The sequence below is a fragment of the Dasypus novemcinctus genome, chromosome 4 (genome assembly GCF_030445035.2).
Source record: "Dasypus novemcinctus isolate mDasNov1 chromosome 4, mDasNov1.1.hap2, whole genome shotgun sequence".
Classification (NCBI taxonomy): Eukaryota; Metazoa; Chordata; class Mammalia; order Cingulata; family Dasypodidae; genus Dasypus; species Dasypus novemcinctus.
In genome coordinates this window covers 71,146,144-71,173,623 of record NC_080676.1, presented here as the reverse complement: position 1 = coordinate 71,173,623, position 27,480 = coordinate 71,146,144, and the positions used below count along the sequence as shown (strand labels likewise).

The 27,480-nt window shown below is 49.2% G+C and overlaps 1 protein-coding gene and 1 pseudogene across 1 annotated transcript in view; one reads left to right on the top strand and one right to left on the bottom strand.

Annotated features, from left to right (window-relative positions):
* XXYLT1 (xyloside xylosyltransferase 1) overlaps positions 1-27,480 on the top strand; it is a 218,877-nt gene that overhangs the window by 1,192 nt on the left and 190,205 nt on the right. The window lies entirely within an intron of this gene.
* LOC139438776 (cathepsin B-like) lies at positions 25,225-26,332 on the bottom strand (annotated as a pseudogene).

The following is a 27,480-nucleotide window of genomic DNA, read 5'->3' as shown; positions in this document are numbered from 1 at the left end:
AGCTCTGCCCTCAAGGCTCATAAACCTGGGTAGAGAAGCTGCAGAGTCCTCTGAGGAAGGAGAGAAATCTCTAAGAGATCCAGATAAGATCTGGGTCTTCTCCTAGGCTAGACCAACCTGTCTCTAGTAGCTTCCCACCTCTCGCCATCATCTCACATCACTTGGCTCTGCTTGTCAGAGAGTGCATTCCTGGTTTCAGATGAATTGCCTTCCTCAAGTTGCTGGCCTTGTTTTGACCTAATAGTTGCACAGAAGTCTGATATTTGGATTGGTGTGGTAGGTGACATTAAATGATGGAGACTAATTTAGGAGACAGTGAGAGAGAGGTGGGACAAGAATAGTGCCCTATGTGTTTGTGCCTAGTGAGTGACTAAGAGGAGCTGCTGCCAAGGTCCTGCAGTGGCTCCTTGGTGCTGAGAGTTGAGTCCCAAGTTCGTGGTAGGGCTGTGTGTGTTGTGGGCCTGGCCCTCCATTCTAGCTTCGTCTCTTGTCCTTTCCCTACCTGCACCTTATGTCTTAACCCTATTGAATGTGCCTTTGGGCAAGCTGTACTCTGCCCAGAATGCCCTTCTTTTCCCCTGGGTCCTTTGGTCTCTCTTTACTCAGCTTTCGCTTCTCCTGAGATTGTCCCTAGTCCCTGGGAACAGCCTGTACCCAGCTCTCCACAGCTTCCCATTCCTGCTTCCCCCCTCACCATTGAGGGTCTATCTTGCTCAGAGCAAACGAGCCCATCAGGAACACTCACTGGGGTCAGAGAAAGGCCTGTAGGCCTGAACTTCATGCTGTTCGAGGCCAAGAATCCAGGTCATTGGAGTGTGTGGCTGGGAGGTCCCATGTGAGCCATTGTCAGGCCTGGGGCCCAACCTGATTTATCTAATTGGGATCTCTGGAGGTGGGCCTGGCAACCTGTCCCAGGTGATCCTTAGGAGTCTAAAGTTGGGGAAACATTGCCCTAGTCCAGAGGAGAAAACTGAGGGCCCTTGGTCAGAGAGCCAGCTGGAATAGAGCACTGCCGTTTCCTCCTCTTCAGCCGGGCCTAACCTATATCTCTGCCCTCACTTATCCTGAACTTAAGCCACGGCTTCTTGTTGCACACCCAGCGCTTTCCAGCACTGCCTTTGCCTTTACCTAGTTTATTTTCTTTGTCAGGATAGTCTTGCTTATCTTCTCTCCTTTTTTTAAAAACATTTTTATTTTTAGGAGGTACTAGGGATTGAGCCCATGACCCTGTACATGGGAAACAGGCGTTCAACCACCGAGCTATGTCTGTTTCCCAGTGAGAGTTGATTTTTTCGTTTGTTTGCTTTTGTTTTTGGAGGTACTGGGGTTCGAACCTGGGACCTCGTACATGGGAAACAGGTGCTCAACCACTTGAGCTATATCTGCTCCCTGAGGTTCTCCTTTGGGAACCTGTGTTTCATGCTGACTCCCTCCCTCTGCTGGCCCCAGTTCTGGGAGTCACAGCCCTCACCCAAGGCTTGGAAACAGCTGCAAATATGACCTCAGGGAATTGACACTGCTCCTGCGCCTGTTGAGGCTGGAGGGTCAGGGACTCTTAGCCACTTGTCAATGGTCAGGTAAGTACTTATCAGTTTGGACACAAATATTTCCCTCATTACTTTAAGTTCCTCTTTTTGAATCTGTTTTGTTTGTCATAGCTGGGTGTTCTCTCTTTTTTTTTTTTCCTTTAAACTTCTGCTTCTAAAAGGCTTGCTTCATTTTATTTATGATTTAATTCTTCCTCAGACTTGGAGTTTTCCAGAGAAAAAAGTGCGTCTCCAGGCCTCACTTCACACAGGCCTTTCCCTTTACTTAGAGTCTCCCCACCCTCAGTCCTTAACTGGTACTCTACTTTCAGGCCTCATCTTCAGTGCTATTTCCTTGAGAAACCTTTCCTAAGCCCCCATTACACACACTCACAGCACCAAGTACTTTCATTGGCAACATTGATCACAGTTGTATTTATATAATAATTGAAGTAATGATTTGTCTACCCTGCTGAGCTATTAGCTCCTTAAGAGAATGGATCCTGGCTGACCTTAAATGTGATATCCCTGCACATAACATCATACCCTACATATGTGAGTGGATTTTATATTGAGAATTCTTTTTTTTCAGTATTAGGAAAAAGGAAACTGTAGAAAGTCTTACCCTGTCACATCAGGTACCAGGTTAGGAATTGCTTCTAGACTATATAATAGGTCCAGAATCACACTTAACACTTACTAAAAAGGTAGAATGCTGGTCCCTGCCCCAGTCTGTGGGTCAGAATCTCTTGGCAGGGCCTGGGGATTTGTATTTACATGAAGCTGTGTAGGCAGGCTTGGGAGCACAGCTGTCAGGGACGCAGGAGTGCCTGGTGCTCTCCTGCCGATCCTTCCGCCCCAGCTCAGGTGTCCCCTCCTCTGGTAGTCTTCCGTGGGAAAGCAAAGTGCCTGCACATGGTAGGCATTCAGAAAACATCTGAATGAGCAGCTGTCTTTTGCTACGCTATTTTGACTCTGCTGGCCAGGAAAAGACTGCTAGATTCATCTTGCTAAAATGTGACTTTTATCACATCATTTCTACGTCAAACCTCCAGTGGCTCCTGGCTAACTCTCATCTCAGATCATTCCAGCATTCTAGACCCACAGTAGCTGGCTTCAGTTTCCTTTCTTCTCTGAGCTGTAGGAAAGGCTGTTGCTCCTCAGGAAGTTCTGCGTGCTCTGCCTCGGAGCCATCCGTTGTCTCATTCTGTCTGTGAGGTGGAATCCCACACTTCGAAAACGTAGGTCAAGACTTACCTCTTGTATGAGCCTCCCTTGCTTCATCAGGTTTGGCAGAATATACCAGGAAAACCCCAAATAATGGTGGCTTAATTGAGATTCAACTTTATTTCTCATCAAATGAAGTTCAGAGGTAGGTATTCCTGGGCCTGCATAAGGTGCCCTGTTCTACCGCCCTGGGGAGTGACACTTGTCCTTATGGTCCAGGATGGCTGTTGGAGCTTCAGCCATCACATCTGTCTTCCGCCCTTTAAGGAAACTTCCCTTAAGTCTCAGACAACACTTTTTACATCTCACCTGCCAGAACTTAGTCATGTGGCCACACCTAACTGCACGGAGGCTGAGAATTGTCATTTAGTTGGGAAGCAGTGTGCCCAGTTAAAGGTTCGGTTAATAGGGGAGGAGAGAAGATTGGGTTGGGGTAGCAATCAGCCATCTCTGCCACACCTCCTTGGCCTCACACTTCTGAACCGCCCTGCACTTTGAAGGCCAGGAATGACCAAGTACTTGCTGTATGTGCGACCCTGATTCACAGCTGTGGGGAATACAGACAAGGCTCAGGCAAACCCCCTGCCGTCTATGAACTCACATCACTTGGTGTCACACCCTTGTATGGCTTGTTCAGCTGTGAAACCCAAAGTACTGAATTTAAATCGCAGTTGGCCAGTTACTGGCTGGCGTGGGTGACTGGGTAAGCCACCTTGCCTCTTAGCATCTCAGGGGCCTCATGTGTAGAATGGTTGTAAGGATTAAATGCTATGATGCTATATAGTATTCAGCCCAGTGCTGCCATGCTTATCGTTTTGGATCCAGGCCCCTAATCCCGTTGCACTCTTCCGACTAAACACAGTGAATAAGCCTCAGCGTCTTGCTGCTGTGGTCATCTCTTCTTGTCTTTCCTGGTTGTTCAGCCCCCTGCAGGTACGTCACAGGGCTGTTTGCTCTCCTGCAGAAGGGTGCAGTATTGCTTCCTACTGGTCTTTCTCCTGTGCTGCATGTACCTGTCTGTTCCACAAGAGCAGCTCAGATGTTAACTCCTCGGAAAGACCTACTCTGAACCGATTATCTAAAGCATCCTCTGTTCATATACTCATTTGTTCATTCATTCAGCAGATGTTATTGAACACACCCTGTGCTAGGCATTGGTAGGTGCTGGTGAATAGCAGGGAATAGAACTGTCAGGCCCACATGGAGTGTACAGGCTGGGAGCACACGTTGGAGACAGGTGTTGAACAGTAAATGAGTAGTGAAGCGGATATGGCTCAAGTGATAAGGCTTCTGCCTACCATATGGGAGGACCTGGGTTTGATCCCTGCGGCCTCCTGGCGAAAAAGAAGAAGAGAAAGCAGTGAGCCAGTGCCCACGCGATGAGCTGAGTGTCTGCGCGAGTGCCCCCTGGTAAGCCAAGTGCCTGTGCAGTGAGCTGAGTGCCCACATGGTAAGCTGAGTGCCTGCCTGGTGAGTCAGTGCCCATGTGGGTTCCTGTGCGGTGAGCCAAGTGCCCACGTGAGTGTCTGCATGGTGAGTCAAGTGCCCGTGTAGTGAGTCGAGTGCCCACATGAGTGTCCATGTGGTGAGCCAAGCGCCCACATGAATGCCTGTGTGGTGAGCTAGTACCCACGCGGTGAGCCGAGGGCCCTTGCAAGTGCCCATGTGGTGAGCCGAGTGCCTGCATGAGTGCCCACGTGGTGAGCCAGTGCCCGTGTGGAGAGCTGAGTGCCCGTGCAGCAAGCCGAGTGCCCGTGCAAGTGAGTCATGCAGCAAGATGATGATGCAACAAAAGAGAGTCAAAGGGGAGAGTCAGGGTGAAACACAGCAGGAATTGAGGTGGTACAGCTGACAGGGAGCCTCTCTCCACATCAGAGGTCTCCAGGACCAAATCCCAGTGAATCCTAGAGGAGAAAGATGAGAAGAGAAGACAAACATGGACACAGACAGCAAAAACAGAAGGGTGGGGGGAGAGGAAGGGGGAGGAGGGAGGGTGGAGGGGAAATAAATCTTAAAAAAAATAAATTCAGAGAGGGGCAGATGGGGATGAATACTCTAGAGGAAAATAAAGCAGGATAAGGAGTTAGGGAGTATGTGTGTGGGGGCAAGTGGCTGTTTCATTTGGGGTGGACAGAGAAGGCCTCCCTGATAAGGTGACGTGAGCAGAGACTGAAGGAGTGAGGAGAATGAGCTGTTTGGACGTCTGGGGACGAGCGAACTTGACAGAATGCTAACATACTAGGTCTCATGCTGGGGTGAAATGTGAGGGCCTTATATGGGAGTGTGTTCTTCATGTTTGAGAAAATAACTGTCTCGTTTACTTGTTTACAGCCTGTGTCTCCCTGCTAGAACATAAACGCCATGAGGGCAGGGACCTTACTTACCTTCCTCGCATATTGAGGGAAGCTGATAACTTGCGCCCCTCCATCAGGCCTGAGTGGAAGTGCTGGGGAGACACGGGGCAGGCAGCTCCTAACGGGGAATGCGATAACCAGGCAGGCTTCTCCAGGGGCAGGCAGCTTTGGATAACCACTGCCTGCCCTGCAGGCAGGTTCCAGGGAAGAGGAGAAGAGCAGGTGCCCAAGCGCACCCATCAGAGTGAGCATCTCCGCCTCCTTTAAAGGGAGGAGTTGGTGTGTGTTGTGGGCAAAAGGGTAACGGGGCCCGGGACAAGAGGCCAGGGCTGCTGCTGCAGAGGAACGTCATGTGGAACCCTCCACAGTGGAAGTGGGGGAGGGCCTCCTGCCCATCACCGCTATGGTCTCGCGCAGTTCCTGGCACATTCTGCACTCTCAATGTAGTTGACCGACTGATGACCTACTATATTGATGAAATCTAAGAAATCCTGGGCAGTTCGCAGTGCTCAGCCTCTCTTCCATCAAACCTAAACCTCCTGCAGAGCATGGGCCTGGGTTGCTGAGGCTCCAGATGGCAAGGTAGGAGTAAGAAGAAAGCTCTGGGCATTCCACACTTAAAAGTGGTTGTTGGATTCCAGGAGGAGCGTATGCTGAGGACTAGGAGTGACCACACAAATGCTAATCTGTCTGTGCTTTGGAGAATTTCTGGAGTTTTTTTTTTTAGGTATCGGGGCCAGGGGTTTGAACCCAGGACCTTGTATGTGGGAAGCTGGCACTCAACCACTAAACCACATCATCTCCCCTGAGTTGGATTTTTTATTTGTTTGCTTGTTGTTTGTTTTTTGCTTTTTTCAGGAGGTACCAGAAACCGAACCCAGGACCTCCCATGTGGGAAACAGTTGCTCAACTGCTCGAGCCACATTCTCTCCCTTGGAGTTTCTTTTTTTTTTTTTTTAAAGATTTATTTTGTAAAATTTATTTCTCTCCCCTTCCTCGCCCCCCAGTTGTCTGCTCTCTGTGTCCATTCGCTGTGTGATCATCTGTGTCCTCTTGTATTCTTGTCAGCAGCACCAGGAATCTGTGTCTCTTTGTTGCATCATCTTGCTGCATCTGCTCTCTGTGTGTGGGCTGCCACTACTGGGCAGGCTGCACTGTTTTTGCACTGGGCGGCTCTCCTTACGGGGCGCACTCCTTGCACGTGGGGCTCCCCTACGCGGGGGACACCCCTGCATGGCACAGCACTCCTTGCATGCATCAGCACTGTGCGTGGGCCAGCTCATCACACGGGTCAGGAAGCCTTGGGTTTGAACTTTGGACCTCCCATGTGGTAGGCAGATGCTCTATCTGTTGAGCCAAATCTACTTCCCTGGAGTTTCTTTTAATACAGTGTAAAACTGAGCGACTTGGCAAACACAAGTACCTTATAGTAGCTTGTAGTTGGGGACTGAGAGAAGCCTGAGTGTGAAGGCCTTGATGCTGGGTGTCTCAGTGCTGAAGCCAGGGACAAAGAGGTGATACTGGAAATGCGGTAGATTCTCCTGCTTGTCACAGCATTAGGCACCTTGTGCCTGAATGAAAGTTGAATGAGTTAGAAAAGTCAGGGAAAGAGATGATCAGAGAAAGGCTCTTGGAAAAGACCTGCTGACATTTTATACTGTAGAATTTATTTAGAGAACCGTGTATTTTACCAAACACACTCAACAGTGAAACTCTTTTAAATGGTAATGTATTCATGAAACAGCTATAGTAGCTTATGTGTTAATGCATATAAAACTGCATAGTTATGGTTCCATAGGGAATAACTATATATAGTATTATTTATCATATACAATAAACTTTGAATATTTCCACAGGTATGGTTGAAATTATAAGGTAAAGCCCCTAACATAGTCTCGGGATCATAATATAGATGAAATATGTGGACACATAGGTGATTTGGAAATGCTGTGGGGGCCTCAGTGCACAGTTGGAAAATTCGAGCTTTGGGCATTAAGTAATTCCTGATGACTTCCTAACTATTCCCTATCCCCATAGGTCATTTCTTAAAGACAGATGATGATATACTTTTTAAAAAAAGATTTATTTATTTCTCTACCCTGCCCTGCCCCGTGTTGTCTGCTCTCTGTGTCCATTTGCTGTACATTCTTCTGTGTCTGCTTGTCTTCTTTCTGCTTGTCTTTTCTTTAGGCGGGACTGAGAATTGATCCTGGGACCTTCCAGAGTGGGGAGGAGTATTCAATCTCTTGTACCACCTCAGCTCCCTGGCCTGCTGCATCTCTTATTGTTTCTGCTCTGTGCCTCTTTTTGTTGTGTCATCTTGCTGTGCCTGCTCTCCGCTTAGGCCAGCTCACCACGTGGGCCAGCTTGCCTTCACCAGGAGGTCCCAGGAGTTGAATCCTGGACCTCCCATATGGTAGATGGGAGCTGCATTGCTTGAGCCACATCTGCTTCCTGATTATATACTTTTGCAATTAAAAAAATTGAGATGTAATTCACATACTATAATAGTCACACTTTCAAAGTGTACAATTCAGTGGCTTTTAGTATGTGCACGTGTTACACAACTATCACCATTATCTCATTCCAGAACATTTCACCTGAACATGAGACCTATTATACATTAGTAGTCCTCACCATTCTCTGTTCCCCTTAGTCACTAGCATCCATTAATCTTCTTTCTCTCTGGATTTGTCTATTCTGGACATTTCATATAAATGGAATCATTCAATATGTGGCCTTTAGTGACTGGCTTCTTTTACTTAGCATAATATTTTAATGGTCTTCCACATTGAAGTTATGTATCAGTACTTTGTTCCTTTTTTTAAAAATTTAATTTTCTAATTATCTTTTTTTAAAGTTAATAGATCACACAAAAGTACTTTGTTCCTTTTTATGGTTGAATAATATTCCATTGAGTGGATAGATGTATACCACATTTTATTTGTCCAGTCATTAGTTAATGGACATTTAGTTTGTTTCTACTTTTTGGTTATTATGATTAATGCTGCTATGAAGATTTGAGTACATGTTTTTGTGTGGACATATGCTTTCAGTTCTCTTGGGAATATACCTGGATGTAGAATTGCTGGGTTATATGGTAAGCCTATGTTTAACTATTTGAGGAATTGGCAAATTGTTTCCAAAGCAGATGCACCATTTACATTCCCACCAGCAGGGTATGAAGGTTCCAGTTTCACTAGCATATCCTCATTAGCACTTGTCTTTGATTATACGACTGTCTTTTATTCGAGCTGTCCTTGTGAATGTGAAGTTGCGCCGCATTGTAGTTTTGATTTGCATTTCCTTAATGACTAACGATGAGATATTACACATTGATAAGAACAACTGCATAAATGTCTTTGGTATTTTTCTTATATATTTACCAAAATGCAGTTATATTGACTGCCTCCTCAAGGCTTGTATTCTGAAGAACATGGTTTGGAAGTTGCTAACGTGTACAATAACGTTATGCCCAAAATCCATGAGAAGGTTTTACTAGTATGAAGACTTAATTAGGAGAATAATGGTAACATTTGTTCAGCATACTACAGTTTATATAAGTGCTTTCACAAACATCTCATTTGAGCCTCTCCCTGACCTGGGAGCTTCCACTCGAGCTCAGTCCCGAGCTATGGGTCTGGGGCTGTGTGCCAGTGCTTTGGACAGTAAGAGGCACTGCAGAACTGAGCCGTGGCTGTACCACGGGATGGTGGGTGGACGGCTGAGGAGTGGGCTTTCGCCCACGGTCACTTCATAATCTGTATCATGCCCCTGCCAAACCTCCCCAAATACATTAAATCCTAACTGCTTGCTACCCGTGCAGCCTCAGGCTCAGCCAGCCTCACAAGCACTGCAGAATCACCAAGCACTGGACCAGGAAGGAAACGAGGCCTCTGGGTACAGAAGCCGGCAGCCCCGGGGCCAGAGAGGAGCAGAGATTTAATTCATTGTCACACAGGGCTGGAGCTGTAACCATCCTGGGCTCTTCACCCTTCCATTTGAGTTTCAGTGTTAGCAGCAGTCTCCAGTCCCATTTGGAAGCGTAGCTTGAGAACCAGTAAACGCTGACACCCAGCGCAGAGCAGGCAGGGTGTGGGGCTGTCTCCACCTTCCCATTCGGTCACAGAGGGCCTCACCTCCCTGTCCCCCCAACAGGTCTTTCTGGCTGGGAAGGGGAGTCCCCGTCCGGATGCCTGTGCCTGACACTGACCCAGCTCACTTCCTCTGGTTGTTGGGGAGGGTCCTGTGTGGGGCGTCTGGAGAAGATATATTCTGCGGAGGGAAACCACGGTTCTTATTCTGTGCTGTGGGGTGTTAGCTGAAGGACCTCCTTGGCAGGAATTGCCGCAAAGGCCTCCGGGGCTGGGACGAGGAGGAGCTGCAGTGGCCCAGTCCCCGCCCCCGGCGCCTGCTAACCGCCGCCCTTCAGGGCTTCCGGCCTGAGCCCGGCGGTCAGCAGGAGGCCTTGCCCTGCTCCTCCCGGGCTGGCCCCCTCCTGCCCGGCCTGTGCTCGAGCCGTGCGCCGCGCTCGGCCTGGCCGCTGGAGGGCGCCGCGGCACCGCGTTTGCTCGGCGGGATCGGTGCGCGGAGGCCTGGCCTGCGAGGCGAGCTGCTCCCACCGAGGAAGCCTGCGGCCACACAGAACTGTTTTTTGTTCTTTATATGTGAGATCACCCCCCTGCCTGTTTTTTGTGGTTTTTTTTGATTATTATTTGTATTTTTTTTTAAAGAAAGGAAAACAGAAATGAAAGGGATTCTGGGCGGCCTTTGTAGGCAGTCATTTCCTCCCTGTGCTCGGTGTAAACTTACTTTGATGAGGCCCTTTGAAAAGGGTAGATGAAAAATAAGCTGGATGGTTGGATCCTCGAAGGAGAAGCCTCCCTTGCTTCCTGGCAGCGTAGTCGTAGGGACAGTATGGAATGGGGAAGGGAGTGCATGCTGGCCCCGGGACTCCAACTGCGCGCGTTTTCCTTGAGGCGCTGCCCTTGGGCCTCGCAGTTTCCCAGGGGCGCATCCTTTCCGCCCCACCTGGGGTCCCATCACATCTAAGCGGCCCTCCTCCTGTAAGGGAGGAGAGTTCCCTCTTTAAACGTGGGGAGTAGTGCGGCATACTGTGTGAAAGTGGGCGCGTCTCTGGAAGTGCTCGCTCTGTCTGGGGCTCTGGGTGTCCTGGCCCCTGGTGGGAAGCGGGACGGAATGGGCGCAGAGGCCCCTCCCAGTCTCAGAGGCTGGCTGTTGGGAGTGCTGGTCCTGCCGCTAGTCCTGGCTGTCCTGTGGCTTTGGGAGTTGCTTAGTTATGTAGAGCCTCAGTGTCCTCAGCTGTCAAAACGCTCCGGGTCCCACCTCACAAGCCTGTCTTGCGTGGTGCTTGAGCCCCAGCCAGACAGCACAGTCTTGCTGAGATGTCAACCTCCCCAGTGTGTCTGGCAGGAAAGGGGGAACCCGGTGAGCAGCTACCCCGCTCACCCACTGGCAGGCTAAGAGAGGGGGGCTTCCTGTGTTTGCTGCTCAGGGGCTAGGAAGGACTTACCGCTTCCCTTCCTCACACCCTTGGCACCTGGTCCACTGGCGTGCACCCTGTGGGTTGCCCAAGATGGGTGGGGGCATCCCTGCCTCTAGGCCTTTACTGGGGGCTTTGACCCTGGAGGCAGCTTCTTGTACCCCAACCCTGTTTTCAGGGTTCTGTTCTGACCAGTTGTGTCTCTGTCAGCTGGCTCAGAGCCTGCTGTTAGCTTAATGTGTTTTAAATTAAACACAGTTGTTTATTGTTTATTGGGGGTGATTACTGTTCAGCAGCCTGGATTAAGTGATCCTGCTGGCGGGAGGGAGTGTCCGGCTGGCCTCTCCTGCCCTGCTCAGGCCTGGCCCCTGCCTGGGGATTGTACTTGCGCTCCCACCCGCCGTCCCGCCCCTTGGTTCTGTCACTGTGGAGATGGTCTTCTTCTCCCGGGAACTCAATGGTGTTCTTTCCTTGGACACAGTCTGTTGCGTGTCTGCCAGGAAGACATCCCAGGAGTTCAGGGCCTTGGTGGGAAGAGCATGACTTGAGAACCTGAGACCTGGGCTCAGGTCAAGCCTGTGATTTGGGAACAGTTGGCCTTGGGCCCCGGATGTAAGTCCTCTGAGCCTCCGTTCTCTCACGTGTAACCAGGAATGATGCCAACCTTGCATGGTGGCAGTGAGATAAACATGAGGCAGCGTGGGGCCTGATGGGCAGGTGGTTAATAGATGGTGGCTGCTACTAATGGTACCAGAGTAGGCGTGTTGGGAGTGGGCACCCTCTTGTCATCATTCCAAAAGGCATGAGGCTTACTGATGGAGTCAGAGGGCAGTAGAGCTAACTCGCTAAACAGCGTTCTGCCCAGATTTATTTCAGTGTCCTCCTGCTCTTCCTAGTCTTCCTCAGTTCCCCAAACTACAGTTCTCTCCTGCCCTGACCCTCCCAGCCCCTCCCACTCCCCATCCCTTGACAATGCACTGTTTGTTGGTCTCTGAAAGCACTGGACACTGTGGCCTCACTTGATGCTCAACTGCATTTACGCTTTCTCTTTCCTGCCAGCAGAAAGAGGCCTGTATCTTCATCTTTTCTGGCTCGAGGCACGGCCTCAGCAAATGCTAGCCAACCTGAGGCGTTGACTTGGCCTGTGCCCTGAGCAGGTGCTGCTGTTCCTTGTCAGGGGATAAAGCTGGAGTCTGTGTTTTGTAGTCTTTATGAATGCAACGTGGATGATCCTGCTACATCTTCTGGGGGATGGATGTTTCTCTGTGACAGTGTTCCTTGGTTTCTAGAAGGCTCCAATTCAAATTTGTTTATAGTGAACTGTGAGTGTTTTTGATGTATTGTTTACTTCTTAATGGCCTTTTATTAGTTCTCTTGATCTGATTGCACACTCCAGTTATTCATAATTTTTGGGAATTCTGCCAAGTATAAACTTTAAATGATTAAAAAAAGGCCAGGCTGCCTGGGATCTGTCTGCTGTGTCCAGTGCTTGCTCATACCCCTGCTTCTGGTCCATCCCTCTCAGTGGGGTCGTGGGCCTCGCCATCTGTGGCTCACACCCCACTGAGTGCTGAGGAGCTTCTGCTCTTGACAGATCATTGTGGCCCTCCAGGATGTAGGCTTTGTTAGACTTGCCCAAATGGTCAGGCTCCTTGATGCCTTGTCAGTGAGGGCTTCACCAGCCCTGGTAGGTGGACAGGTGGACTAGTCATCGTCTGAAAACTGGTACAGGAGCAGGCATAGTGCAAACTGAGCTCAGGCTGCCCTCGGCCACCTGCTGACTGTGGGGAGAGGGAAAGGAAGGCACATGGCACGGGATTCCAGGTATGCCTGGAGCTGGCACTGTCTGGATGGAGGGACTGTCTTTGGGAGCCAGGGAGCTTTGAGGATGCTCCTCCTTTGCAATTTGGTTGGATGTGACCCTCCCATCTTACAGAGGAAGAAACCGAGGCCGCTGAGGCAACAGACTGGTTGTGCCTCCTGTACCTGGCTGGAGAGTCATGACCTGAAGATGAGCAGAGGGGAGCAGCTGGGGAGAGGGGTGCTCTGGGGAAGGGGCACAGCTAGGGAGAGGGCATTCTGGTGGGGTGAGTGCGTGGACTGTCTAGAGCCTGGGCAGCCGAGACTGCAGAGGGAGTGGCAGGGCCTGCACCATCCCGGCCATCTCTGGTGGCCTGCCTCACTCAGCCGCCTGGAGCTGCTGGCGTATTTATGTCACTTCATACCTCTGGGACTTTGCTCAGGCACTTCCTCTCCTGGAACACCTATTCCTCCCTACCTTATCTGATGAGCTCCTTTTGCCCCTCAAGATTAAGCTGCCGTGCCGACTATTCGGGGAAGCCACCCCTGGCCACTCCACTTGGGTTGGCCGCCACTCCTCTGAGCCCCCACTGGGCTGAAATCATCCTTCTGTGAGCTGCTGGAGGGCAGGAGCTGACTCAGTCCATTCTGTATGTCCAGAACAGAGTGGAGCACAAGGCCTGGTGTAGAGTCAGAACAGCACAAGTTCGTTGACCTGGAGGAGGTGCCAGCTCAGGTGGGCAGCGAGGTAGAAGTGTAGGCGGCGTGGCAGTGCCCTGGGGCCCACCAGAGGGGAGGAAAGGCCTGTGGGCATCGCTGCTCCTCCCTGACCTTCTGGGAGCCTGTTTCTCAGAGTGGAGCTCTGGACAGTGTCATTAGCCATCTAAGAGGCCTCTAGGTTGAAGAGAAAGCGTCCTTGTACCTCTTGCTCTAGGTTTTTCAGGAAAGAAGTTGCCCAGCCTGAAACCGGCTGGGAAGATTCAGGTGTTGTGCAGACTGACTTCTGAGGTTCAGAACTATCCCCTTTGTAGTACCACGAAGAGATACTGACGCTGGCCTGGGGGAACTGAGTGGGACGGGGCCGGTGTTTTGATCTGAAAGCCTTCGCTGACCTCTGCCACTTTATTCAGTGGAGGAGGTTAGGGGCTCGAGTGGCTGCTCGACCTACCTGGAGCCCCCTGGCCAGCAGTGCCTTGGGCTGGCTGGTCAGCGTCTCTGGCAGACAGCCCAGCCTCGGCCCCAGGTCTTCACTCCCAGTTATTAGCGTCCCTGTGTTGTAGTTTTCTCTCTGACCATAGCTCCTGTTGGCCAAGGCCTTTCATTGGCTCTGAGCCTCTGGTTTCCATTTCTTGTCGGTGAGATGGGTAGGGACGTTCCAGCTCTGAGTAGTGTTCTGTAGCTCTCTTACTGGCATGTGAGAGCTGGGAGCAAGGAGTTGTATAGTACATGTCCTTTCCAGACTCTTTCCTGGGTGGGAGGATAAAAGATTAGGGGATCTTGAAGCCAGTGTCCTGCTCTCTGGAACGGCCCTGACCAAGTCCACCTTGCTGACTCTCCTTTCTCCTCTGGGAAACATTAGTTCATTTTTTGGACTTGTTATGTTCACCATCATCATCGGTGACAGCCACCCCTGCCACTGGGTAATGAGCTCCTGTGTGCCCGGGACCTCGGTAGTCTCCTGGTTTCACAGGTGAGGATTCTGAGCCCCAAGCTGGTGTCGTAGCTTGCTCAGAGCCAGACCTCTGCTGGTGGCTATGCGGGGACTGGAACCTGGTCTTGCTGACTCATAAGCCCTGGAGGCTCTTTTCACGGGTCATTCAGGTGCCCCCAAAGCAGGGGTCTTCTCCGTTGAAAACCTTGTGAGGGTGGAGAGAAGTGGTGACTTTCACAAGTCCCTCAAGCTGGGATGCTCCAGCAGCATGCCGTGTGCCCTGTGCCTGCTGCTTGCTGAGCCTTATGCATGGGTCCTCTTTGCCTTTCAGCAGGTCAGGGGCCCACCTGATGGCTTGTGGAGGGCAGGGGAACCCCAGAACCTGCTCGGGGCAGATCTTTCATTCCTCCTCCAGGTTCTGCCCTCCAGATCCTGCTGAGAACCTCTTTTCAGTATCTGGGATCTTGAAGGACCCTAATGTTCTGAGCCTCCCCTACTCATGTGGCAGTAGATCCACAAGAGGTCGGGCTGGAGGGGAACTGAAGAAGCCATGTAGTCCAGTCCCTTCATGGTACCTGTGAGGAAACTGGGACCCAGAGAGGCCAAGTGATTTGCCCAAGGCCACACAGCCAGTTAGTGGACAAGGGAGGTTTGTCCACCCTTTCAGATATTCTGCCCCTGCTGTCTTCCTGCCTGTTTCCCCTGCCTGTGTTCTCTTTTGTTTGATCCTGGAGCAAGTTCTGTGTTGTGCGTGTCTCTGTGTGCTTGTTTGCCTTCTGTTTTTATTCCTTGCCTGACATTTTGCACATCTCCCCTGCCTGTGACTGCCCTGCAGACGCCTGTGTTTTGAGTACCTTGAGTGGCTTTGATTCACGCCCTGCTGAGGCTGCTCCAGAATGAAGCAGATGGGCCTCCTCAGATGCGGGCCCTGAAGCCATTCAGAGAGGCTGCCCTTTTGCAGCCCTGCTCAGCCCCTGCTGGGCTCCATGCCCCAGCCTGACTCCGGGCCTCACTGGCAGCTGAGCCACGTTTGTGCTGGGCTAGTGCTGGTGGCGTGAGGAGTCCTGTCCTGACCCCTTGGCTCGGCCTGCCTGGTTCCACACCACGTCCACCCCAGACCTGCTGTGTCCATTCCAAGGAGCTCAGGGCCCCAGGACTGGGCTCCCCTTTATGCGAGGTGATCTACATGATACACAGTAGCTACCCTGGATACCTTCTCCTTTTCTGCTGGCTTATCTTCTAACCCATCTTTAAGGTGCAGCTGGACACCCCAGCTACTCCCTCCTCTGAGGGAGGGCTTTTTAACTGCTGTTACCCTTGCTCTGTCTGGGAGGTTGGTGACTTGCCACACAAGGAGTCTGGAGGGTAGGTCTGCTTCTGATTTTCCTCTCCCTCCTGGTGCAGCTGGTGTTGGGCAGGCAGGTGCATTTTGAATGAGGATGGCTTGGCTACCAGTGGGTCTGGTTCAGATTCCAGGTCTCCCCCACCCCTCTGGGAGGCACTGGGTACCTGTTTGCCTTCTTTGAGCTGCTTCCTCATCTGCAAAAGGGGCATAATAATACCACTTAACCTCAAAACACTGTTGTAGGAATGAAGTCAATGTGTATACAGGGCTTTGTTCGTGCCCAGAACACACTGGGTGTCTGGTGTGGCCTTAGGCGTGGTGACCCCATCCCCGTGGCGGCCCTCCAGGTCTCTGTCTTGCCCTCTGGCACCTGTGACCCCACCTGTGTCCACCCCCAGAAGAACTATCCCATGGCCCGGCTCCCCGCAGCTCTTGCTCATCCTGTGGGGCTCCTGGCACAGGGTCTGACCACGGCTGCACCTGAGCTCTGAGAGCTGCTGGCTGCTCCAAGCTCAGGTTTGCTCTTTGGTGCAAAGGTGCCCCGGGACCATATACTTTTATTATATTCTGTTTAAATGCCAACTCGGGTGAGAGGGTGACTGAGCCCAGAGGACCTGGTTTGCATAGTGTGGCACCCCATGGTCCCCAGTTTTCTCATAGTAGAAAAGGAACCAGCTTTCAGCTCAAGAGAATGGCACCTGAGGAGACTGGGATTCAGAAGTGGCCTGGCTGGGAAGTGGGCCTATGCTCTGTGGCTGAGAGGATGAGATGCTTGATAGTTCAGCTGCCCACTCCTCGTGACTGACCTGTGGCCAGTGAAGAGATGGGCACCAGAGAACCAGGGAGGCTGAGGTCTGAATTGGGGCCAGGGTCTCGTGGCCCTGATCACCCACTGGGGTTCCGGCTTTTTCTGTGGCCTTGCTCATGGGGGCTCACTGGTGTGGGCCCACGCAGCCAGGAAGGAGCCTGTGGATAGGTACGTGGGGTACCTCTCGGAGCACAGGCCACATGCTGCGCAGCCTCAGAGGCACTGTTCCCCCTGTGGTCTGTGGAGATGGACCCCTGGGGTGGGACACGTTAGCAGACACCACTGTGACATGACTGACAGCATCGTTTTCTTCCATGTGCTACAGTTCAAAGCAGAGTCTAGCGAGTCACTGCCTTCATGGTTGAGTTTGGTGGGAAATATTTGCAGAGGAAATAAGACATACAGGTTGGTTCCGTTTACTTGTCTTTTCTTAAGACTCATCAAGCAGTTCTTGCTTTGATCGGAAACACGAGCAACTGCAGTTATTTACCTGTAGGATTCTCTCCATGAGTTGCAAGACTCTTTTTAGAGCAAATGCAAAATGAAAACATTTCTCTTTACTTAAGGTCAAAGCTCTGTCTTTTTTTTTTTTATTTTTTTTTTATTTTTTTTTATGTGTTTTGTTTTTTGTTTTTAATTAGAGAAGTTATAGCTTTACAGAAAACTCATGCAGAAAATTGAGGTCCCATATACTCCCTGTTACATATACACAGTTTTCCCTATTATTAACACTTTGCATTAGTGTCATACCTTTGTTACAAGTGATGAAAGAGTAGTATTATAATTGTACTATTAATTGTACTCCATAGTTTACATTAGGGTTCACTGTTGTACATTCCTATGTTGTTGTTGTTATTTTATTCTATCAAAGCTCTGTCTTAAGCACTTGGCTTTGGGAAATGAAATCTGGCTTTGCTGGTCAGCCTCTTGTTTTCTTGGGCTCTTGATTTCTGAGCCCTTTCCTGACTTGTGTGGCATCTGGACTTGATTTCTGGAAATCTTTGGAGGATTTGTTGTAGCCTGGGAATAGGAACGGTAGTTCTCACTGCCACTTGAGAGTGTTCAGCGCTGAGGAACCAGCCTCGTCAGGGTTGTGAGAAAGTGGGAGTGGAAAGTGCTTAGAGAAGACCGAACAGGTGGGAGCTGCCGATCGACCCCACCGAGAGCGCTGTGACCTGTTTCCTCAATAGCGTACAACTATAAGTCTAATTCTGACAAACTGTCTTTATTCTTCTAGGTTCCCTTTGAGTTCTTGTACACTTGCAGACATAATTTTAGTATAGCAGGGGAGTTTTGTTTGCTGCTCATTTCGCTTACTATTGGATCTGCATGTGGTGTTGCATGTCATAAACGTTTTCTTTAGTTGCTGCCCTGGCTCATGTTTATTGTGTCTGTGCCTAGAGCAGAAGTTATTGTTATATTTCCTTTGTAAGCCATTCTGTGAATTTCTAATTTTCTACACTATAAATAACACCCTAGAGAACATTTCTGTGCCTATGGCCCTTTTCTTCTTTTGCATTGTTTCCAGGAATACTGTGAGGTCCTATATTCACAAATATGTGAAAATCAAGACCTAGCAGTAATGTTCCTCAGTGCTCACTCCCTTTTGGTTCTCCACTTTAAGCAACTTTTGCTTGCTAATTTAGATTGCACAGCCCTACTTTCTCTTGTCTTATTATGTTTTCTATTCTTCATACATTAAAAAGTTTACATAATGAAACACTGTTAAATAATAGAAATATTCAGAAAAAATGTAATAGACATTTGTGTTCTATCTTATAGGTCAAATAGGTGCTAATATCTTTCTGTATTTGTGTTAGTTTTGTTTTTTTTTTTAGGAAATAATATATTACAGATACAGCTAAACTCTTTTCCCATTTCTTCCCCATCACACTCCCTCTGGAAATGTCCACTATCCTGTAGTGGTATGTTTTGTAGAATTTGTATGTTTTTGTACTTTCAGTGTGTATATTTATTATGTATTATATATGTACATAATTACTTTGCAGGTTTGAAATAATTACATAAGTGCTGCCATGTTAGGTATCCATTTGAGGTATATTTTTTTTACTCAACATTTTGAGATTTACCCTTGTTGATACATGTAGGTTTTGTATGGTCATTTCTTTTAAATTTCTTGCTTTGAAATAATTCCAAACTTATAGGACAGTTGCAAAAATGATACAAAACCTGTACAGAGAACTCCAACATGCCCTTCCCTGCAAGATACGCAGATCTACCAATTTTAACATTTTGCCTCATTTGCTGTATCTTTCTATTTACTATCTACTTACCCACCTATCCATCTGTTCACCCGGTTATCAATCCATCTCTCTTTCTACTAATCTATATATTAATTTTTGAAACACTTGAGAGTAGGTTATATATATCATGCTCCTTGAGCAAATACTTCCATGTGCATTTCCTAAGAATGTAAATATTCACTTATGTAGCCACCTGAAGTAGAGTTATCAAGCTCAACTATTTTAACGTTGGATAAAGCTTATGGTCTATATTTGAATTTTTTCATATGTCCCGGTAGTGTTTTTTTGGGCCTTTTCTGCTTCCTGACTAGATCCAGTCTAGGAATCACATATTACATTTGTCATTGTCTCTTTAGTTGCACTTTTTTCCCCCCCAATTGTGGCAACATCTGTAAAACAAACTATCCCATCTCAAACACACCCAAGCAGACCATTCAGTGGGATTAATCACGTTCACAATGTTGTGCTGCCCTTACCACCATCCACTATGCTCAGTCATTTTAATTTTAACTGCCGCATCACAGTTCGTTACGGGAAGACCTCAGTTTATCTGGTTTTCCTCTGAGAGGTGGTTAGGTTGTTCCACTTCTTTGTTATCCAAACATTGGACATCTTGGTGCTTACCTGCACATACACTTGTGCTTGGGATTTTTCAGGTTCCACGTCCGGAAGGGGATTTCCTGGTCCTGGGGTGTGCGCATCTTCAGCTTTACAAGTTACTTAAGGCTCTTCTCTAGCGCGATGGCCCCACTTGCCCTGCCACCTTCTCATGAGCACTTGGTGTAGACCCCTTTTCTTGCTGCCTTTATGATAGGAGGTGGAAATTTGAGGGCAGGAGCTCATTACCTCTACTCCGCCATTTCTTGTTGTGGAGAGACTTAGACCAGTCTTCCTATAGTTTTCGAACCTCTGTAGATAAGGACGGGGAAGCGGTACCTCCAGCTGAAGGTGGAGCAGCCTGTTACTCAACCCTTGACTCAGTTCTGGGGAGCTGTTGTCAGCCACGTTCCGTGGGTCTGCCCTTGTCCTGCTCCCATCACCGGTGGCACAGTGCTGTGTGGGAAGACCGCGGGGCCCTGGCTTGGGCTGGCTCCTTCCACGAAATGCTGCATAGCCTGCACAGAGCCCCTTCCCTCTCTCTCCCTGGACCCCAGTCCCCTGCCTGAAACGTGAGGGGTTGAACCAGTGGTTCGTGAGGCCTCTCTGTCTGGTTGTGGTGATTAGCAGTGTGGTCTCCATTGCCCTCTCCAAGGGTGGCTGCAGGGTGGGGGCGCCTGGCCTTGCAGGGCTGCACTGGCCTGGCTCACCTGGATGGCCCTCTGTTGCCTCCTGGTGGCAGGGAGCCAGCAGCGCCCCTACTGAGCAGTGCCTCAGTTGATGGTCCGTGTTGCCTTATAGCTTGAGGTGATGTCACATCCCAAGGACTCGTTAAGGCCAATGTAATTTTTGTGCTGATGGAGATTTTTAAAAAATCTCGTTTCTAGCTGCCTTCTAGGCCAAGGGCTGCTGCTGCCCCCGTGTCCATAGCTGGGGGATGCTCACAAAAGTCAGTGGCAAAGGAGCACAGCTGTGTCTTAGAGGAGCATTTCCAAGGTCCATGTATCCTACCTGGTATTGCTGTTCTCTTCATTCAGACAGTATTTATTGTGTGCTTGGCATGTGTCAGGCACTGTCTGAAGAGCTCAGCTCTACCAAAGAATGAAAGAGACAGAACAGGTCAAAAATCCTGCCCTTGTGGGGCATACATTTCAGCAGGGAGAGGATTCAACGAGCTAGTGTTAGTCTTCTTTGCTACCTGGGACACAGTGAAGTGGGGACTCAAAGAGTTAGGTTTTATTTCACATTTTTACTGTTCCATAATGAGCAAATGAGCAAATTACATCATATGTTAGAAGACGAGTAAATTATACAGTATGTTAGCAGGATAAGAGGGATAAAGTGTGCGCGGGCAGTTGCGCTTTTTAATTGGTTGGCCATGAAACCTTCGAGAAGGTGACATTTGAACAAAGACCCAGAAGGGTACAGGAGTCGGCCAGGCAGCTTCTGGGGCAGAGCGTTCTGGGCAGCGGGCATGGCCGTGCAGGGACAGCTGTGGGGGTCCACTGAGAGCGTGCCGGGGTATTTGGGGAGCAGCCAGGAGGCCACTGTGGCTGCCATAGTCTCATGTGGGAGAATGTAGTGGGAGAGGTCAGCGAGGTGATGGCGAGGGGGACAGATTGCAAGGCCTCCAGGTCAGAGTGAGGACCTGGCTTTGACTCTGAGTGAGAAGAGAAGCTGGTTTTTGATTTTGGTAGGAAGCAAAAGATCACCTTGGCTGCTGTGCGGAGAACAGAATGAAGGGAGACCAGCCCGTAGGCCACTGGCATGGTCCAGGGAGACAGGATGGTGGCTTGTGCGGGTAGAAGCAGTGGAGGTGGTGAGCAGAAGGTGGACTCTGGACTGATCCAGGAAAAGAGCCCGTATTAGGATAGGGGAATGGTGAACTTTTCTAATGGATTTTATTCAAACTTGGACCTGAGCTATGTGGCATCAAGAAGGCTATAAAGAACATGTTACCTCTTGACAGAGCTTGGGTTTGTAGTGTGTGCACTTAATGGAGCTCTCTCTGCCTCTCAATAATGGAATAAAATAAGAAAAAGGTGAAGTGCAGGCATTCCCTAGTCGTTCTAAGAGGTTGTATTCTGGAATCGGAAAGGCCAGGTTCATGTCTGTGCCTCGGCTTCCACAAAGTCAACTTGGGCAGGTAGCCTCACCTCTCCACCTCCGCTGCTTCCTTATAAAGGGCACAGTCATGGTGAGGATGAAGTGAGCTCAGGTTCCTCTGCGTGGCTGCCTGGCACACATTTCGTTTCATCTCTTCATGGTCCCAGGTAAGTGGAAGTGAATGTGGTGTTTGCCTAACACGTGCCTAGCATGGTGCTGCTTCTGGAAGTGCTGGTGGGAACATCGCCTGGTGGGAGACAGTCTCCGCGTGAGTTATCGGAGGGGCTTTACCAAGAGGGTGTGAGAGCTCTGCTCTGACCTCGGGGAAGAGGCAGGGAAGGAAGGCAACATACGTCTGTTGAACACCTCCTGGGTGCCAGGGCTGGGCTTTGCATTTTAAACATCATCCCACCCACAAAAGGAGGCGACGGAAAAGAGCAGCGTCTCTCAGAGTTTGGTCATTTGAAGTTTCTTTCATGTTTTTTGCCAATATCCTGGAACTGCCTGCAGTATTATTACTTAATATATATTTCAAAATGTGTTACCTTTCCTCCCTTCTTCCTTAGCTTCACCTTATGTGATACCTGAGAAATCATAATTCTAAATTCTGTTACCAACTTTTCCAGTAATTTGCACATCAGAGTAAATCCATATGTATTAGGATGAACTTGTTGGTCTATATGCCTTTCAGAATTCCCTTTTGTGTCCCCCACCCCTCTGGGGTACATGCATCACAGCTTGGAGTGCACTGGACGAGGAGGTTTCATGAAACCTAGGAGAGCGGGGAGCTCTGGCCTCAGTCCGCCTGGGCCCAGCTCAGCAGGATGCTCCGGAGGCCATGAATGCCCTGCTTGGGCTCCAGCTGTATCCTCATCCCGAGACCCAGGAGAGGAGTGGGCAGCCAGCTCGGTGAGGCTCAGCACCAGTTCCAACAGCCGGGCCTCTCCAGGAGGCTGTGCACGGGCTGATCTCAGTGCAGGGTGGGACCCCTTGGCTGGGTCGCCTTCCTGCCTGCTCAGTTGAAGCAGGAAATTGGCTAAGTGTGTCCCTTTGGTGTCACTCATGGTGGTCTCTGGGAAGTCATAGGTCATGGGATGATTATCACATAGAAAAGTACAAATCAAGGAACCCAGGGAAGACCTGACAGACCCACAGCTACTCTGCTTCTTAGTGAGTTGGTGGAGCATGACAGCTTACCCCAAGATCTCACAGTAAAATCCCAGTACTGCAATTCGCACCCTCTTCTGTTTCTTCTTATCTCCATTCCCTGCTTCCTTTCTTATGCCCTTTCCCATTTATTTTGAGTGGAAAATGTTATTTTGTAGAAAACTGGCTTCTATTGTCTGAAAGATTGAGTACTAGATATTAAAAAAAAATTTTTTTTTAAAAAGAGATACCGTTAAGGAATGATTATACCCACTTTATAAGGACTCTTTATTTGAAAAAGAGATCACTGAAAGGATTTTTTAATGAATATTGAAAAAAGGTAGGGAGAGACTCAGTGCCTTCATTTTTAAGAAGAGCTGCCCAGTGTTAAGAGTTGGAAAGAGGGAAGCGGACTTGGCCCAATGGCTAGGGCATCTGCCTACCACATGGGCGGTCTGTGGTTCAAACCCTGGGCCTCCTTGACCCGTGTGGAGCTGGTCCATGCGCAGCGCTGATGCGTGCAAGGAGTGCCCTGCCACACGGGTGTTCCCCCCATAGGGGAGCCCCATGTGCAAGGAGTGTGCCCTGTAAGGAAAGTCGCCCAGCGTGAAAGAAAGATCGGCCTGCCCAGAAATGGCGCTGCACACACAGAGAGCTGACACAACAAGATGACACAACAAAAAGAAACAGATTCCCGGTGCCGCTGATAAGGATAGAAGCAGTCACAGAAGAACACACAGCGAATGAACACAGAGAGCGGACAACTTGGGGGGGCGGGGAGAGAAACAAACAAACAAATAAATAAATAAATCTTAAAAAAAGAAAAAGAGTTGGAAAGAGCTCCAGGGGGCTGGAGCAGCAGATGGTGAGTGACAAGATGAAGCGGAAGCAGCCATCCTTCCCATGGCCCAGCTGGGAGTCCAAGAGGCATGCCTCCCTGGGGCTCGGGGGCATTGGATGGACTGTGTTAAGAAATATTACAGCTATATGCTTGTAGAATCTCAAAACTATGTCAAGAACATTTGGAAGGGTATGTGGCCAGCATCTAGTGTTACTGTTGACTGGTCATGAGGAATATAGAGTCCAGAAAGTAGCACAGAGCTTTCTCCCCACTCTTGCTTTGGAGTGGCCTTACAGTTCATTCACAGTAAGCCTTGGATGAGTGTCTCAGGGCCCACCCCATCTGTCTCCCTTTATCCCTCTCCACTCCTGTCCGTGTGCTCCTTTTTGTCTTTCCTCTGGTGCTTCCTTACGCTCTAGGGAGGTGACTCTGTCCTGGAGGTTTGCCATAGTTCCTTGTGATCATCCTGGCAATTTATTTGGGAAGGCCCAAGTATTTGAGGGTCTCCGGAGTAAAGCACCTACAAGATAGACCAACCTTTTTCTTGCTTAGTCTCATATATGCAACCTCTGTACATTGCAGTGCTAACAACGTCTTCATTGCTATCTGCTTACCAGAGACCCTCTTATCACTGGAGGTGAGAGGGACAAGGTCAAGAACAGGGTGAGGGGCAGGGAGAAAAGTTGGTCTGCCACACTGTGCTCAGAGGGCTCTGGATCTAGTTCCTTAGCCTGGGGTCTTCTGCCTTCCAGTTATGATGGTCTTGTCTTCCTTGGGTCTGATTCTTGATTGTTCTGTTGGGGGCTCTTGAATCTACACAGAATTGAGGTTTTGAAAGAGGGAGGGGTTTATCTGTACTGTTTGTCTTCCCCATTACAAGCAAGAAAATAACATGGTGGTAACATGAGTGGGGATAGATGGAGAAGCTGAGGAGAATGAATTGACAAGTGATTGTGACATTGTGTAGTCCTTTCTACCTGTCTCCCCCCTTCTCAGCAAATGCGCATGGTTTCTTGACCCTTTGCTACCTTGGTCTTCTCCTTTGGACACACTCTAGGAGTTTGTCCATAGCCTTCCTGCAGGGTAATTTCCCAAGCTGAACCCACCCTGTGCTCTGAGGCAGCCTGGCTGGTCTTGAGTCGAGAGGAATCACCCATCACCTTCCTTCTCAGTGTCTGGGGACTACCTGCAGTAGAATCACTGGGTGGATTTTTTTTTTTTTTTTTTTAAGGAAAAATCTTTTATTGGCACAGTTATTCCCTTCCTTTTAAAATTGATAGGGTAAAGGGGTGACTTTTAAAAAAGAAAAACAGTAAGAGCTGTTTTCTCCTAGTCTCGGTGCATGTGGTATTAGAGGTTGGTAGCTCAGTCAGTCAGATCTTGACCACCCAGTTTTGGCAGCAGCCACACCACCGAGAGGGTCTGTAAAACTAGCACAGCTCTTCCAACATAGAACCGATTCATTCACATGATCGGCTGAGGTGCATTAAAAATAAAACTTCTACTGAAAAAGTATCATGCCACAGAAGAGACCAGAGAGGGTTTGCAACACTGCAAAGCTCGGTGGAGATAGGGGCCCTGGGAGAATGTGGCTTTCTTCAGAGGCCTGCCCCCACCATCTCTCTTCTCATCGTATTCTGAGCCTAGAAAGCTCCTTGCCTAGAGGAACTGCTTATATGTGGAAATTAAAATCTTGTTAGGAATACCGCTTTACTTTCCTCTGGAGAGCTCAGAGCCAGACCCTTTTATGTCTTCACTGTCTTGCTCCCTGGAGATGCACTGATGGGGAAGAGTGTAGGGGGGAGGTGCAGCAGGTGCTGGAGGCGCAGCACCACATGCAGTCCTAGTCTGTGGGGAAAAGGCTGTCTGCATTTAGCAGTGCCTTCCGTGGTCTTTGCATTGTGAGCATTAGTCCACTGAACAGGCGGAGAGGTAGCCAGGATTGGATTTGTCTCCTGTAAAAAACAGCTGTGTGTTGTTCCGTAGACACCTGGTTTGGTTCCATCCAGTCCTTCAGGCCCTGAACACGCTGGGCGGTGTCTGAAACTCTTATATCTTATCTGAACTCAGATAAAAGACATCCCCACCCCCCTTCCATCCAGTGCTCCAGTGCTTTATTTAGAGAAAAGCTCCCCAGGGCTGAATGGACATGTCCACAGATTAGATCTTTTTCCAGTACTGCCACAATGTCTGATTCAGTTCCACAGTGATCCTGCCCTCTAAGGATTTTCCAGAAGACCTTGTCACTCCACTCAGTGTTCCAGGAGTTGGCAGCCAGCCAGTAGGGGGTGCTCTTCCCCACTCCCCAGCCCAGGATGCTGATGGCTCGGCCTCCCACTCTAATCCCGTTTTGTGTTGGTACACTCCAGACTTGTATGCCAGGAGGTCTTCATACACAGTGAAGGCGCTTCTACTGGGCCATTTTATAGATCTCAGCCATGATCTCCTTGCTAGAAGCGATACTGTAGGAACTCTAGCCGTAGTGCTTGTCTTCTTTGAGGGACGTGCTCTAGGCTGGGCTTACAGTCTTGCTGCACTCAGGAGTCGCTCCCTCTCCCTCGCATGGGGGCTGGGAGCCATTGACATGGTCTCGCATGGAGGAATGGAACCTCCCAGCCTACCTGGGAGTCGTAGAAGCCACCGGAAACCAGGCCCTTGTTGGTCCAGAAGTTCCAGGCTTCCCATCAGTGAATGCAGACCTCGTCAGAAATGGCTTCCACGGCTCCAAGTGCCCAACAAGAACCGCAGGAACTCTGGTCTTGGATCTCTCTGATGGTTGGATGGTTTGGCCATTTGTTCTTGGGCATCATTGTTTTCAGGCAGATCCATTTCCTCAGCAAACTGAACTTTGCGGGGCTGCATGAGTCCTCCCACAAAGGGGCCGCACAGCCTCTTCACGAAGCTCATATCCACGTTGCAGAAGTGGTGTCCAGGCTTGCACATAGTGTTCTGTTTGTGAACATAGTGAGCAGCTCATCCGATGGGCTCCATCTGCTGCAGGCACTGGACAGCAGCACCAGGCAGCAGAGGGTGGCCGAGAGTGGCCACTTTTGCAGGTTAGATCCTGAATTTACCAAATTCAGCCCCCAGAGCCTGGGTCTGCAGGCACCGAGGACGCAGAGATTGGGATTCTGGAGCTGGTGCTGCTGCCCACTTGAGTGCATTTTAAGTGAAGATATCTGGGCCTTACCCCAGACCTTGAGTCAGAAGCTCAGAAACTGCATTTTTAACAAGGCAGCTCCAGCTGAGGACCTGTGCACCTTGAGGCTAGAGAGCCTCTACTCTCAAACTCTCTTCCTACTGATGCAACCGAAGCTTGTAGGCTTATTAGAGATGCATCTCTCTGTGGAAGTGGTTTGGCCTCAGTCACCCACCACCCAGGGGACCTGTTCCATAGGTGCTGGGCCAAGTTCTCTTATATAGTGTTTCCTCCTCGTCTACCATGCCCTGGTCAGACAAAGGCTTTGGAACCCTGGTATAGGCCCATCTCTGTCAAAACTGGGACTCTTGCAGTAGCCCCAGAACATTTATTGCAGATATGGTTATCTGCAAATTGCCGATGGCACAGTCCATGTGAAGTAGAGGTGGGAGGGCAGAACAGACAAGGTGTTTGGTGATGATTGGGTGCTCTGTAGTGAGAGCAAAGGGGGCTACCATAGCTTTGGAGCTATTAGAAAAGTGGGCTATGAGAATAGGTCTTGGAAATTACTTTGGAAATTAAATGCGCAGCCTTTTCCCTCTTCAGCTGGTTGTGGTCTACCTTACAAAATTAAACTATGTAGGACATTTTACCAAAATGATAAAAGTCACATTAGGGAGGAACCCAATCTGCGAATTCATTGTTTTATTTTCTCATAAAAATGGCGCATGAATCTATCATTCTTAACATTTTTTTCCATTTAAAACTAGCAAATTCTGAGCATTTAAAACTTATTCTGAGAGAGCTTTGTTTTCAAAGTGCATTAAAGCCCTTGGAGGAGGGAACATACAGCCCCTGGCAACTGATGGGGTTTTCAGAACCTGATAGTAACTGAAAAAATGAGAATCATCAATAGATCTGTCCTACCTTCCTATCAGTCAGTCATCTACCTCTCTGTAGTACAGAAGAATTTCGTTTAAGGAGCTACCTTTGATCTGATTTTAGACATAAAAAATTAAAAAACATGGCATAATTTATTCTAAAGCAGCATGCAAATTGTGTACAAAATTTTTTAGGCAACTGCTCCTGATAAAGTGAGATATCACAGGCTAGCTCCATTGGACATTTTATTTTATTTTATTTTTTAAATTTATTTTATTTATCCACCCCCCC